Raw genomic sequence first — 14,553 nt, 5'->3', positions numbered from 1 at the left:
TTTTTTTTTTTTTTTTTTTTTGTCTTGTCTATTATCGGAATCCCAATCCCTTGGCAAATGAGCTCTGTTCTTGCTTGATGAGTATAGACTCCCCTCGTTAATGTTTCATGATTGACACTCTTGAGCTTGGGGGAATCTTGGCTTCAACCCATTATTGTCACTAATGCTTGACAACACAACTACCAAGTTGACACTGACACTCTTGACGCACTTATTATGCCTTTTATTCAACCCTCGGGTTCATTTCACTGACTTTCTTGTTTGACTAAACATACAAAGTGTGGCTCTGATACCAATTGTCATGATTGGTCATCTTCAATCGTGCCATGTCATTATCTTGACACGCTCACGACAATTTTAAGAGGAACCCAAGTCCCATTCACATTTTTTGTCCGACTTTGCCAACCGTGCCATCGGCAATCGTGCATCAGCAAGGTCTTCCTTTGCCAATTGAAAACAGCTCGTGCAAAATCTAAGCTTGTTCAGCCACAAACGTCATTCGTGTGTGCATGTTCAATTGTGTGCGACACAACCACGTTGCATACCATTATCATCTCGATTCCCAACACCACTATCCAAGCATCATGATGTCGTCTCTATCTCAGGACACATCAACCATCTTAGCTTGCTCGGACGCATCTGCTGGAAAATGTCCCATGTGTCCATCATCTCATCGAGACATCTCGAACATCCATCCATCTGGGTTCTCTCGAGCATCAGACTCTTTCGTGGCTATGCTAGACCATTGGCAACAGACGTTCCAGATAACGAGTGCATAACTCAACCTCTAACTCATGGGCTGGGATGCAATTTGGCCCACCGTGCCATCAGGTACTGCCCTTGAAAGACACTTTCAAAGCACTCGAGACGCTTGTCACACCACATTGTGACACACGCATGTACCACAGGGTAGCTCGCTTAAGTCATAGGGCCCAGGGGTGGTGGAGAGCCAACACCATGCCTCCCCTATAGTACATTTTGAGACATTTCAAAACCTTCTCGAGTAGACGTCATTTTGGCGAACGAACATACGGCCTCATACGTAGTTCATCGAGTATTCGTTTGACACCAAATTTGACGAGTTTTCATCTTTCATATCTTCAGACTTAATTCTTGAGCTGCATTCTAAAACTCATATCAAAATCTTGACTTTTGAGGTTATGGCCTAGGGCTCTACCCGACCCTCTTCGAGCTTGTCTTCGACACTCGTGTCGCCTTGTTCTCTCAAATTTTGTGTATGCCTCAACTTAGCTTCAATGCACACTCTTGGTGTATTGGATGATGCATCGTCCTCCTCGGTCGCATCATGACACTTTTCAATCTTGAACCAAACATGGGCAGATGGGGGCCAGTTGAGGGTCGCCCCTTATCTGTCTTATGTGTGTGAGTACAACCACTTTCACTCAGTGAGTTTGTGACACTAGGCCTCCATGGGAGTGGATTATGAGATCTCAAATCGGTTGAAAATGGGGAACAAAATATTTCTTATAAGGGTGTGGAAACCTCGTAGGTACGTTTTAAAATCATGAGTCTAACAACGATACGTAACGGACTAAATCAAACAATATTTGCTAGCAATGAGCTTGGGTCATTACATAACAAGTGCCAAATGACTCCATCTTCCAATTCCTCATTCTCGTGGACATCTTCTTCATTTAGCTCATCTTAGTCATTTTTCTGACCATCTGTGACAACGTATCCATTCTTGATGATCATGACTCTCTTGTTAGGACAATCACAACTAATATGTCCTAATTCCTCGACATTTCCAACATTCGATGTCTTTGTTTCTTTCTCGAACCTTCTTGTATTTCTCNTTTTTTTTTGGAGGCCTTAACTTTCCTTTTTTTTTTTTTTTTTTTTTTTTGTCGTCGTCTATCTTTTCAATATTTGCATTCTTTTGTTTGAGAATTTGAGAATAAGGCTTAGGAATGTACATTTTTCTCATTAATGTCTTCAGTTCTTCCCGCATCTCAATTAGTTTTTCATAATTTCTCCTCCACTATGATTTCAAAGATGTCAACCATATAATTGCTTAATATAAAATTTAACAACATTTCTTCACTAAAATTTTTGTATCGAAAACATGCTCAACTTTTCTTTCATATTGCAAATACTTCTCTAATTAAACCTCCCATAAAAAGTTGAAATTTTAAACTTTACTCCCTGACTCCTCTTTCTTCTCCGCTCTCATATTGGTACTCTCTTTCAATTCTTCTTGGTGCTAAAATTTCTCTACCCCTTCTTCAGTCTCTTCCTCTCCCTTCTCTATGACTATGTCGGCTAAAAAGACTATGTCCAATTAAAAGGATGATATTGTCATTTCCTTCATTTTCTACTCTTTTGTTCAAGATAACTTCTCTTCCTAAAGAATTACCTAAAACTATTTCAATCCACTTCATTTGATTTGTCAAGGTACTAATAACTTGATTCAAACTAATGGCTCCAACTTGTGCTTCTCTCCATCTAGCTTCATTAATTTCTCATTCATTTCTCTAGTCTTGGTTCAAATGTAGAAACAATAGTTAAATGTCCAGTAACTCACACATTCAAATAACTGATTTTCCAATAAGTTCACACTCATGTTTATTACACACAAAAGTAAACTATTTGACAAAGTGACTAAATTATGATCAAAGTAGACTAATATATGGATAAAGCAAAATGTCATCAACATAAGGTAATTATGAAATAACAAAATAATAATAATAATAATAATAAGGAAAGGATCAAAGGGACACAAAGATATGTTTTAGTAAAATTGCATCTATCTTGGAATAAATAGAAAAAAATGGATTGATATTGGTGCGATCTGACTCATTATTAAAGATCAATCCTGAACCTGACGGATCTTGCCTTTTTCTGATATACGAAGTATCGGATTTCACTAAGTCTATTCGTAGGAAATTTCGAACCAGACCATTTGTACTTACTTCAACAAAGGAAGCGCGGGCTTCTTCGATAGAAGAGCTTTTTTTGTCTCGGTCCCAATTCAACAATAAACAAGTCCGAACTAATTGAATGCTTGTGCCAGAAATTCCCCGAATTGGTTTTCCATTTCAACAATAAACAAGTCCGAACTAATTGAATGCTTGTGCCAGAAATTCCCCGAATTGGTTTTCCATTTCCATAAAGGATATAATTGATAACTCTAAGCTCCAGATTATCCCTTTCTTGCAATAGATCCTGTGGGAAAAGATGAATTTAAAAAAGAAAGATGGTTATGATTCTGACTAAATACCCTTCTTAACTACAAAATATAAGAGAATTGTCTAACTTTCCTTTCCACGAAATTAAAGCAAATTCAGAAGTTAACTTTGAGTTTGAATTAGGAAAAACAAAAAATCAAACACTATGGTTACACAGATTTAAATGGTTTAAACAAAATATGGAGTGAAGTTTATCTAATCTTCAAATAAAACATACCAATGGACTAATAAATGATAAGAACAATTTATACACAATATTATAAGAAAATTTCTATTTTTTTTTAATATCTAAATATGATCTTTAATAAGAAAATGAGAACAATGAAGAAGGGTGGAAAAGGCAGTAAAGAAATAAATGAACATATTTGAAGAAAAGATGAACAATTATTATAAATGAAAGATAAAATCCATTCTAGACTTAGGTCACAAAAATGCAATCATACTCTTATACCAAATTGACAAAACAATCCTAATCTTTAGCACAAAGATTCGACCTTTTGCTGGAGCAAGAACCCTTGAACCAAAGAAATTAACAACTCTTTATACAAAATTCAGATCAACAAAGAGACTAGAATTAGATTACTTAAAGATAAAAAAATATAAAAGAAAGATTTGGAATCTTGTTCTAAATTAAGTCACTCTACAATCGAACTTGATCAAACCTTGATTAAATGGTTCGAATGCAATCTACCACAAGAATTGCTCGAAACTTAGAAATGACAAAGATGATGCTCAAATTTCTAATAGTAAAAGTTGCTCAATTTTATGCATAAAAAAATAGTACTTTTACATATTAATTTGTGAGTATTTATCGTCTCTGCACAAAAAAAATCTGATTAACAACTTCTACCTAGTATTTTTCAAATGCCCACTACAAAGAGTTATGACCATGATTGGTAAGTTACTCCCAGTGTCCTTCAAACCTTTAAGGAAACTACTCTTCTACTTTCCCTATATGCAAAAGAGTGAACTTCTCGTGAAATTATGCTCCTAGCTTCTTATTTGATCAAGTCTCCAAAATGGTAGACACATTAATCCACTACAAAAAGAATTCTTACCCATGCAAACTAAAGGACAAAGCCTCGTAAGCTCGAGTTCATAAATCACTCAAATTAAAGATTGAGTCCCATATAATCATCTGCGTAGTATTAGTCTTCTCAATTAACATATTTATAACGAGAGTGTTAAGAATATTTAGTACTAAATTATAGTTTACCATATATATCATATTTGATATTTTATTATATGCAAATATCTAAATATTTGCCTTATTACCATAGGTATCTTTCCATTTATTGTTATTTCCATTTATCATTATTCCATATTTTTATAATTTATTTGATTATAAATAAAATAACTTTCACACCATTTAGGTGTGGTGGATTAAGCAAACATTCTTAGAGATTAAATATTTCGTGGCATAGTCATATTGTCACGACCCGATTTTTGAGGCTTCGAAACTCGGACCGTGACAAAAAAGACAAAATCAAAAACAAAAAGAAAGAGAAAAGAAAAGAAAGGTAAAATAAAAAGATGAAAATCCAATAAAATTAAAATAGAAGAAAGTGGAGTGTAATCTTCAAATATTTCAAATGAAGATTTAAATCTACAAAAAAAGAAATACAAATACAAAGGGGAATTTACAAAAGACTCCTAAAGACCGAAAAAGGATTGATTCTCCGGAATGACCTCCTCTGTGACTGCATAGTGTCACGATCATGCTCGTCCAAGGCGTGTTGCCCATGGCCGCATGCCCATGAAAAGCTAGACATTTTATGTCTTTCCATGTTCTAGTGTTTTATTTTTGTATTTCTAGGAAGTATGACGTTTCAGAAAAATCATGTCTAAACCTGCCAGACATAAAATGCCTCAAAATGTAATATAGGAGGATATGACTAGTTCTCAACTTCTCCCTACCAATAGTTATATACTGTGAGTCGTTGTTGTTACTCTCTTGCTTGCATGTATAACGTCTCTTTCAAAATCTATCTTTTGAAAATCTCTCTCTGCCCTCGTTTTTTAGAACCTTCTTCTTAAACCGAGGCCAGAGGCTCGAGCATACGTCGCTTGACTATAGGCGACGTAAGAACGAATTAGCTTAGCTCACTTGCCACACAATCGCAAATCCGCTGCCATCAAGAGTGCGATTGTGACAAGTGGTATCAGAGCTTTGTTAGCTCCATGACATAGCAAAGACCGAAACCTTGTCGACGACAAAGTCCATACCCAAATCACAAGCCTGAAGGTTTAATATAACACATGCGGAAGCAATTTGGATCTTAAGCACTTTTAGAACATCAATTATAGTAAATAACTAGAATTTTCATAAGTAATAAAACTTAATGAGTTTGAATACTAACCTTTTGTAGTTCAAATTCCTTTTTCCTCATGAACCGGTTTCGAACTACCCGTAGTGTCTTCTCCACTATCCTCCGGCCTTAGAACGGGATTGTGGAATCCGGTGAGTGACTAAACTTGGAAGGAATTTTGTATATATGAAGAGAGTGTTTGTGAGAGGTTTTTCTCAAGGTTTTTCACCAACAAGAAGAACTTTCATGTATTATGATCACTCTATTTATAGACTCATGTTTGCATGTTCATGCAAATTTGAGATCACCAAATTTTAACACTCAAAATTTCACTCAAATGTTTGGAATTATGTGGCAAGCATGCATGCTTGAGTTAACCAAATTTTGACACTCAAAATTCCACTCAAATTTGTGGGGTTTATTGGGCAAGCATGCAGGCTTGGTTAAACCAAATTTTGACACCTCAAAATTCCACTAACATCAATTTTTCCATTAAATGAAGTAACATTTTGACTTTCTTCATTTTGATTCAACAATCCATTTGAATTATTAATTTCAAATTAAAGTAATATTAAATGATTAATTAAACTATTTAATTAATATTTAATATTAATTCAAATGACAATCTCAATTAATTCCGACTCATATTTGATTAAGATATTAAATCTTATTTAAATATCTCATATTCTCTCTTTTTGTTTAATTCGTAAATAAAACAAAAATGTGGTTAAATATATCGTATATATGTAGCGCATTCTCCCTAATTTGAATTTGAACACTTTGAACTCACTCGTCACACTGTTCTATGGTTTAGTCCGATATGAGCTAGTAGAGGGACCTAATGGACCAATAGATCATGGGCTCAAACGATCCAAAATTAACTGGTTAAACTCATTAACATTGTTAACCAACATTCGTTAACTACTAGGACATTCCACTATAGCCTAGTAGTTGCACTCCCCTCACTATAGATATATTTCTGTCCATTTGATATAACCATGATTAGTAAGTTGATCCTTCACAGGTTGTTCGTAACTAGAGCTGGGTTAATTTACCGTTTTACCCCTGAAGTTACTTCTTGTTTCTTATGTCTCACTGATCCTCTAATGAACAATTGGTTTGTGATCCAACTAGTAAACTGGATCCCTCTCAGGCCAATGAGAGGGTAGGGCCCCTTGTTCAATACCTGGAGTCAGTACTTAAGGGAACTACCTCTCTTCTATCCCTAGAAGTGGGTAGGAGTGAATTCCATCTTGCACCCCACATCCCCAGCTATTCACCCAGTCTTACCCCTGAAATGGGAGACCTATTGAGTCGGCGAACTCGAGTCACTCTCACCCATGCAAATTTAAGGATAATTCCGAATAAACAGAAGTTCACAGTTAGCTTAGGATTAACATCGAGTTACCTAGGTCATCGAGTAAAAAGAAAATTTTTCTCAACAGTAAACGACATTATAAAGTGAGAGTGATTTTCTTCATGGTCCGATCTTATGCAATACTCATTGCATAGGACGCCCCCACTCACATGTCTCCACATGTACAATTTAGTGATCACATTGTTTATATCATATACAAAAGTGGGCCGCATCCATAGTGTCCCTAGAATAAGGTACTCAACTTTATCCTTATACTATAGATCATTTTGACTATATACTTGAACTTGATCCACTCTTATGTCTCTACATATAGTTCAAGTAATGATACTATAGCCAGAGTGTTCTTAGTTTATTGGATTTAGATTAATGATCGTAAAGTTCACTTTATTCAATAACAATCTTTACTGAATAAACAACAATAATAACTTTATTGAAAATAGAATATGTTTTTTTTACAAACTATGAGTTTTAGGACATAAAACCCAACAGTTAGCTCATATTCACTCAAATAAGATCGATGGATTGATGCGCGATATCATCAAAGAACATTTACATAAAGACCCATTAGCCAAAGCCGTCGTTGAACTAGCCAAAGTTGGGAAGACACGACAGTTTTGGGTCAAGCGAGACCTTCTAATGACAAAGGGAAACATATTATACGTTCCAAGAATAGTAGAACTGAGGAAGAAGCTCATTCAGGAATGCCATGATATTTATGGGCTAGACACCCTGGGTAGCAACCAACATATGCCTTAATAAAAAAGGGTTACTTCTGGCCAAATATGCGGGACGACATCATGCAGTACACCAAGACGTGCCTCATCTGCCAACTGGACAAAGTCTGGAAAGCCAAAGTCTTGGGACTCTTGAAATCTCTACTCGTGCCAACAAGGCCTTGGGAAAGTGTGTCTCTAGACTTCATAACACACCTCCCAAAAGTCGGGGAATATGATGTCATCTTGGTTATCGTAGACCGATTCTCAAAATACGTGACGTTCGTTCTGACCCTCAAATTATGCTCGGTTGAACTAACACCCCAACTATTTTTCAAACACATTGTAAAGTTATGGGGCATTCCATCGAGCATCATCAGCGATAGGGATGGTAGATTCATTGGCACATTCTGGACCGAGTTATTCGCCTTCTTAGGAACGACTTTAAACATCTCCTCGAGCTATCATCCTCAAACCGATGGACAGACGGAACGATTCAACTGCTTGCTCGAAGAATACTTACGTTACTTCATCGACGCTTGCCAAAAGAACTGGATACAACTGCTAGATGTCGCCCAATTCTGTTTCAATTGTCAAACGAGTTCGATATGGGAAAGAGTCCCTCAGAAATTGTAAGTGGATAACAGCCGGCCTTGCTTCATATTATTGATCATCCTTATGCAGGAAAAAATTCTCAAGCTCAAAACTCCACTAGAGAATGAGAGCAGACAACAAATATAGCTCGGACATACTTGGAGAAAGCTTCTAAGCATATGAAGAAGTGGATGGATAAGAAGCGCGCCCCCTCCAATTTCGAGCAGGAGACCAAGTCCTCATCAAGTTGAGGCCAGAACAGATCAGATTCCGCAGTCAAAAGGACCAGAGACTAGTTCGAAAATATGAAGGCGGTTGAAGTTCTTAAAAAGATCGGGGCTACTTCATACAAAGTTGCGCTACCGACATGGATGAAAATCCACCCGGTATTTCATGTGAGCAACTTGAAGCCCTATCACCCTCACCTAGACGACGACCAGCGAAATGTAATCACTAGACTGAGCAACGATCTGAAACAAAGAGACACAAAAGAAATAGAGGAGATTGTTGACTTCTGGCAATTGAGAGGAAAACGTCGACGGAGTAAAAACCGGCCGAAGGAAAACTTCAAAGAAAAAAAATAACGAAAAAGAAAAGGGCTAGGGAAATATTTGCTGAAGACTCATAGTCGTAATTTGATTCAGTTTCACATATTTAAATAATAAACTTATCCTAAATTTAGGAGGAGTGGCGCAAACCTTCCACCCAAAGTTAGCCAAAATGGCCAGCAAAAAATATGCTCTTCCACTAAACGAAGAGTGTTAATTCAGATATTCAAAAGTCAAAAACAACTAACGAAATTTAAGGAATAAAACCATAGCTTTTATCTAATAGAGACCCTAGCCGACAAGGTTAGGAAGATAGGAAGACCTATACGGAAGATTCACGAATTTCTTGTCAAATGAAAGAATCTCCCTACAGAGGAACCAGCTGGAAACGTGCCGAAGATCTAGACTCTGCCGCCACCCACATCGCCAGGATTGAAAGTAGTAGGTTGATATAAACATCATCCAATTAGGTGGGGGAGAATGTCACGGTCATGCTCGTCCAAGGCGTGTTTCCCATGGCCGCATGCCCATGACAAGCCAAACCCTTTATGTCTTTCCATGGAAGTATGACGTTTCAGAAAAATCATGTCTTGACTTGCCAAACATGAAATGCCTCAAAATGTACTATAGGGGATATGACTAGTTGTCAACTTCTCCCTACTAATAGTTATATAAATTGTTGTTACTCTCTTGCTTGTATATATAACGTCTCTTTCAAAATCTCTCTTTCGAAAATCTCTCTCTGCCCTTGTTTTCTAAAACCTTCTTCTTAAACCAAGGCTAGAGGCTCGAGTATACGTCGCTTGGCCGTACGCGACGTAAGAACGAATTGGCTTAGCTCACTTGTCGTTGGAAAGTGAGTATCGCACAATCGTAAGTCCGCTGTCATCAAGAGTGCGATTGTGACACACAGCTCTCGAATGCTCCTCTACCTCGACCGACAGCCTGCAAATACTTGAGGAAGAAAAGGAAAAATGGGATGAGTATAAAAACTATACTTAGTAAGCCACCTACTTGTAGGTTCTCATCGCATCCTTAACTTAATAGAATTCTCACAGTCTTCTAATTGGCTCTAGAACATCTGGTTCTGGTCTTAGCCCTTTGGGGACTTGCTCTTTGGAGCTTGCTCCTTAGAGTTTTACTAGTTCTCTGTCCTTTCATTTCATACTAAGGGTTCCTTATGCTAAGCTGACATGATCGACGTCTCTCTATGAGGCGCTACCTCTACATGGCTATCTGAGATTACATGGTATCTAGCCTAGGGGTATGCTGAGTACCTCCTAAGCCCATATAGTCCCCCTAGGGGGGGCACGAACCAACCCATTCCCGTGCAGCTAACAGGTTGTACGATGTGGGGACACATTTCCCATGCAAAATGGCTAGGAGCAGTAAGAACTGATCATGAACCTCTGGTTCCCCCACGAAGCTATAGAGACCTTTCAAACAACTGACAGTCTAAGGACACTCATAAGGTACTTCTTCGTCGTGGAAATCTGTTAGGTTCCTAGGGGGAAGGTTGTATCTAGGGTGAGTGACTTGTCGCTCCTAACTACAAATCCCTAGGCTTATCATTAGTAATGGGTCTGGAAAATAACAGAGTGTGCATGCAACCACCGTCTAACATCATCACACATAATTTATGCAAATTAAACATGCAAACTCAATAGAACAATGACCTCCATCAGGCACCCGGAAAGTAAAGTTTACACTCAACGGGGCGATGTCATCCCTCAAGTGCCCAAAACGCGGAGTTCACCTATTCAACATGAATTAAACATATGCATCCGTATAGCAGAAGCTTAAAGCATACTAGCAACACCCAGATAATTTACCAAATACGCTCATAACAATCAATCTACTTAGTCTCATTCATGGAAAGCTAATCTAAAGCAAATGTACTAGCATGCATGCAATTCAAGCGAATCCTACAAGTATTTCTTTCCTAAATATCGGGTGTTGACTTACCTGGATGACGCGTGCCCTTTCGCTAGCGTCTCTACGCTCGTAGGGTGTCCAAAAACACTAATTATCCTTGATTAGATCCCTATTCACATAAAAATATTATTAAAATAGGAATTGGGACAAACATAAGGTAAACGGACGAAAAACGAGCCTCTCACACGCCCTCACGCGTAGGAAAGGATAGGAAAGGATGCCAATCGCAACCTACACGTGCGGACGACTTCACGCAATCTCGAGTCGGGTCGGTTCGACCAGCGGTTCAATTCGCTGCGGTTTGGCTTGGTTTCTGTGGGTGACACGCGTCATCGTTCCACTGGAGCTGCGTTACTCCAGCCGACGCTCGATGCGTGTCGCCACCCACTGAGCCGCGCTCCGCCTCTTCTTTCTTCTTCCTTTTTTTTCGATGCGTGTAGCCACCCACTGAGCCGCGCTCCGCCTCTTCTTTCTTCTTCCTTTTTTTTCTTTTCTCTCTCTCCGGCAATCCGTAGCCCTTTTTCGATCCACCATTTTCCGATTTTCATATCTTTTGACCGGAGCTCGGATTGATTTGGTTCCTTCGGCAAAGTTCAAGATCGTGTTGAGGGCTACATCTTGGTATTTTTTTTTTTCGTTATTTTAGCCTCAACATAGAATGAGATTTGAGCCATAGAAGTTCACTTACCGTTCTCTAACGATTCCTAAATTTCTGCCAAGTTTCTTCAAGAAGTCAGCTTCCCTAGATGAACGTATTCAAACATTAGGTCCCAATTTGTAAAGGTTAGTCTCAGATCAAGAACTCACCTCGACTCTGGACGAATCTTCGCGATGACTCCTCGATTCTCCCAAACCCTCTCCTAGTCTTTCCCTCCAGTCTTCCCTTTCTTTTTGGTGGCCTCTATTAGGGTTCCACTTGGACCCATGGGCTTGAGCCGATTTATTTTTATTATTTTTTTTTACAGCGTTATACATATACACCCTCATTATATAAGATACCTCCACTCACATGTCTTCATATGAATGATTTAGATGAAATCATTTGTAACAATTATAAGGTGGGTTGTATTAATTGTGTTTATAAAATAAGACACCCAAACTTATTCATATACTATAAACTCTTTATGTTATTACTTGAACATGATTTTCGTGCATGTTAATCACGTATTATTCAAGTTTATACTACTAACCTTGGTTTTTTCATTCAATGGATATACTAAATTGTACATAAAATAATTAAAATTAATATAAAATTAAACATTTAATTACGAGACTTAAGGATATAAATCCTAGACACTCTACCATTGTGTCAATCTTATTGACTTTGGCAGCAATCTCTACAAATTGAAAACCGTTAGAAACCTCTTGCAGGTAGACATTTACTCTTCAATCTCGACCAACCGTCAACATAGACTTGCTTAATTATTTTTTGTTGACATATTTGTTAATTCCAATTCTAGGAATGAGTTAACTCTAATACCAACTGTCACAATCACACTCTTTTGGGACTTGTAACGTAATTTTGCAACATTTACTCTTTCCGTCGAGAAAGTCAACCAATTGAAACTTGGGTTGTAGTTGGCTCAAACGACTTATGCAAGCCTTCACCTCCACTCTTGAAAAAGATTTTAGAAAATAGGGTTTGAGACAGTAATGTTATAAGCTAACAAACAATAAGGAGCAACAACGACATTTAGAACATATAACTCAATTCAAAAGACTTGACAACTAGTTGTATCCCTCTATACATTTTGAGACAAATTGCATTTGGTAAATGTAGACTGCAAAAGTATCGAAAAATTATAATAACAATAAAAAATAAATAAATAGCGGTATTAGTTAGGGGTGTACACCCAACCTGAAAACTCGAGAACCCAACCCGACCCAACCCGAAATACAAGGGTTGGGTTGGGTTGTGTTGGATTTCGAGTTTGGGTTGGGTCAATTTTTTTTAACTCGATCTGATTTGGGTTGGGTTCGGGTACCAAAAGAAAAGTTCTCCCTCCCTTTACTCTCTGCATCCTTTAGCTTGAGGGAAATGCCTCTCATTTCTGCCCACATCATTTCTACCTCTAAGCTCAATTTCTACATAAAAGCTAAAAAATCTACTTTGGTTATTCTCTTTTCTGATTTCTTCTCACTTCTCTCTCAACCTCTTCTCTTACAACCTCACCTCATAGCTTTTTTCTCTCTTTCTCTCTTGCACAGCCACGCCAAAATACAAACCGTCAGTCAAAATACAAATCTCTCTCGATATTTAGTCTCTCACAAGGAATTTGATCTCAATAGCATTCTCTCGCGTTCTTTGTCTTGTTTCTTTCTCGCACGCCGTATTTCTTTCTTTAGTCTCCTGGAACGCTATAACGGGTAAACTTTTTCTCTTTTTATTATATCCTCTTGCAAAGACTGATTGTATATTTTAACTTTGATGCATTCTATTATAATTTGAATCATAACAATTCTATTTTACTTTTTAGAGATGAAAACAATAGTGCAGCTATATGTGCAAGTAGCTCAAATAATTATAATGTATCAAAACCACCATTGGCTACACAATCTGAATTTAAGAGAAGAAACCCAATAAATCAATTGTGTGGGACCACTTTACAAAATTAGAGAACAATAATAAGAGGTGCAAATGCAACTATTGTTCTAAGGAGTATGCTTGTGATACTAATTCTTGTGGAACTAGCACGTTACGGAAGCACTTAAAAAATCAGTGTAGAAAGTACACATATAAGGTGGAGGACAAAGGACAAACCACAGTAGTTTCAACGTTCAATAGATGGAAAAGGTTAGTAATATTGTTACTTCATTATTTAGTCAAACAAGATGATAATTATGGATGAATTATCATTTAAATTGGTAGAGAATGTGGGTTTCAAATTGTTTTGTAGTATTGCATGTCCTAAGTTTGACCCTCCGTCAAGAGTAACCATTGCTAGAGATATATTTCAGCTCTATCTAGAAGAAAAAAAGAAGCTGAAAGATTTTTTAGTCGGTCATTCCAAGACGGTTTGTCTTACCACTAACACATGAATTTCGTTGCAAAACATTAATTACATGGTAATCACCGCATATTTTATTGATTCAGAATGGAATTTTCATAAAAGAATTCTTCACTTTTGTTAAGTTGCTAACCACTAGGGAGAGACTATTGACAAGATTATTGAGAGTTGTTTATTGGATTGGAGAATCGATAAGGTTTTCTCTATCGCAATTGATAATGCAAGTTACAATGATATAACTATTTCATATATTATGAGAAAGCTTAGATGAAGAAATATTACACCTGAGCTATTGTGCTCACATAATTAATTTGATTGTGAATGAAGGGCTTAAAGAAATGCATGACTCCATTTCTAGTGATCGCAATGACGTGAGGTATGTTAGATCATCCCCAAAAGATTGACAAAATTTAAAGATCGCGTTGAACAAGAAAAAAATTAAATGTAAAGCACTTGTTTGTTTGGATGTGGCAACTCGATGAAATTCCACTTATTTGATTTGATGCTTGATCATGCCTTGAAATTTGAAAAAGCTTTTAAAGTATTAAAGGAAATATGTGACTTCTAATTCTTATTTTCATGAACTTTAGGGTATTCGAGAAGTATAAAGTAGTTCTTTATATGTGACTTCTAATTCTTATTTTCATGAACTTTAGGGTATTCGAGAACTTTTAATTCAGTGGAGTAAAAATGTGAACTATGTTTTAAGTAACATGAGTTCAAATATGAAAGTTAAGTATGACAAATATTGGGGCTCAATGGAAATAATTAATAAGTTGATATTCATAGCAGTGGTACTTGATACTCGTTACAAATTGGATTACATATTATTTTGTTTTTCGAATATTTATGAAGATGC

The 14,553-nt window shown here is 37.1% G+C and overlaps 1 long non-coding RNA gene across 1 annotated transcript; it reads right to left on the bottom strand.

The window, feature by feature from the left end:
- Window positions 1–11,224: 11,224 nt before the first annotated feature.
- LOC111471678 lies at window positions 11,225–11,557 on the bottom strand. Its single transcript, XR_002715228.1, has 2 exons — window positions 11,494–11,557; window positions 11,225–11,428 (listed from the first exon to the last, which is right to left on the bottom strand). It is a non-coding gene; the product is annotated as an uncharacterized LOC111471678 (long non-coding RNA).
- Window positions 11,558–14,553: the final 2,996 nt, after the last annotated feature.

The sequence above is a fragment of the Cucurbita maxima genome, unplaced genomic scaffold (genome assembly GCF_002738345.1).
Source record: "Cucurbita maxima cultivar Rimu unplaced genomic scaffold, Cmax_1.0 Cma_Scf00054, whole genome shotgun sequence".
Lineage (NCBI taxonomy): Eukaryota > Viridiplantae > Streptophyta > Magnoliopsida > Cucurbitales > Cucurbitaceae > Cucurbita > Cucurbita maxima.
This window is presented reverse-complemented; position numbering and strand designations above follow the sequence as displayed.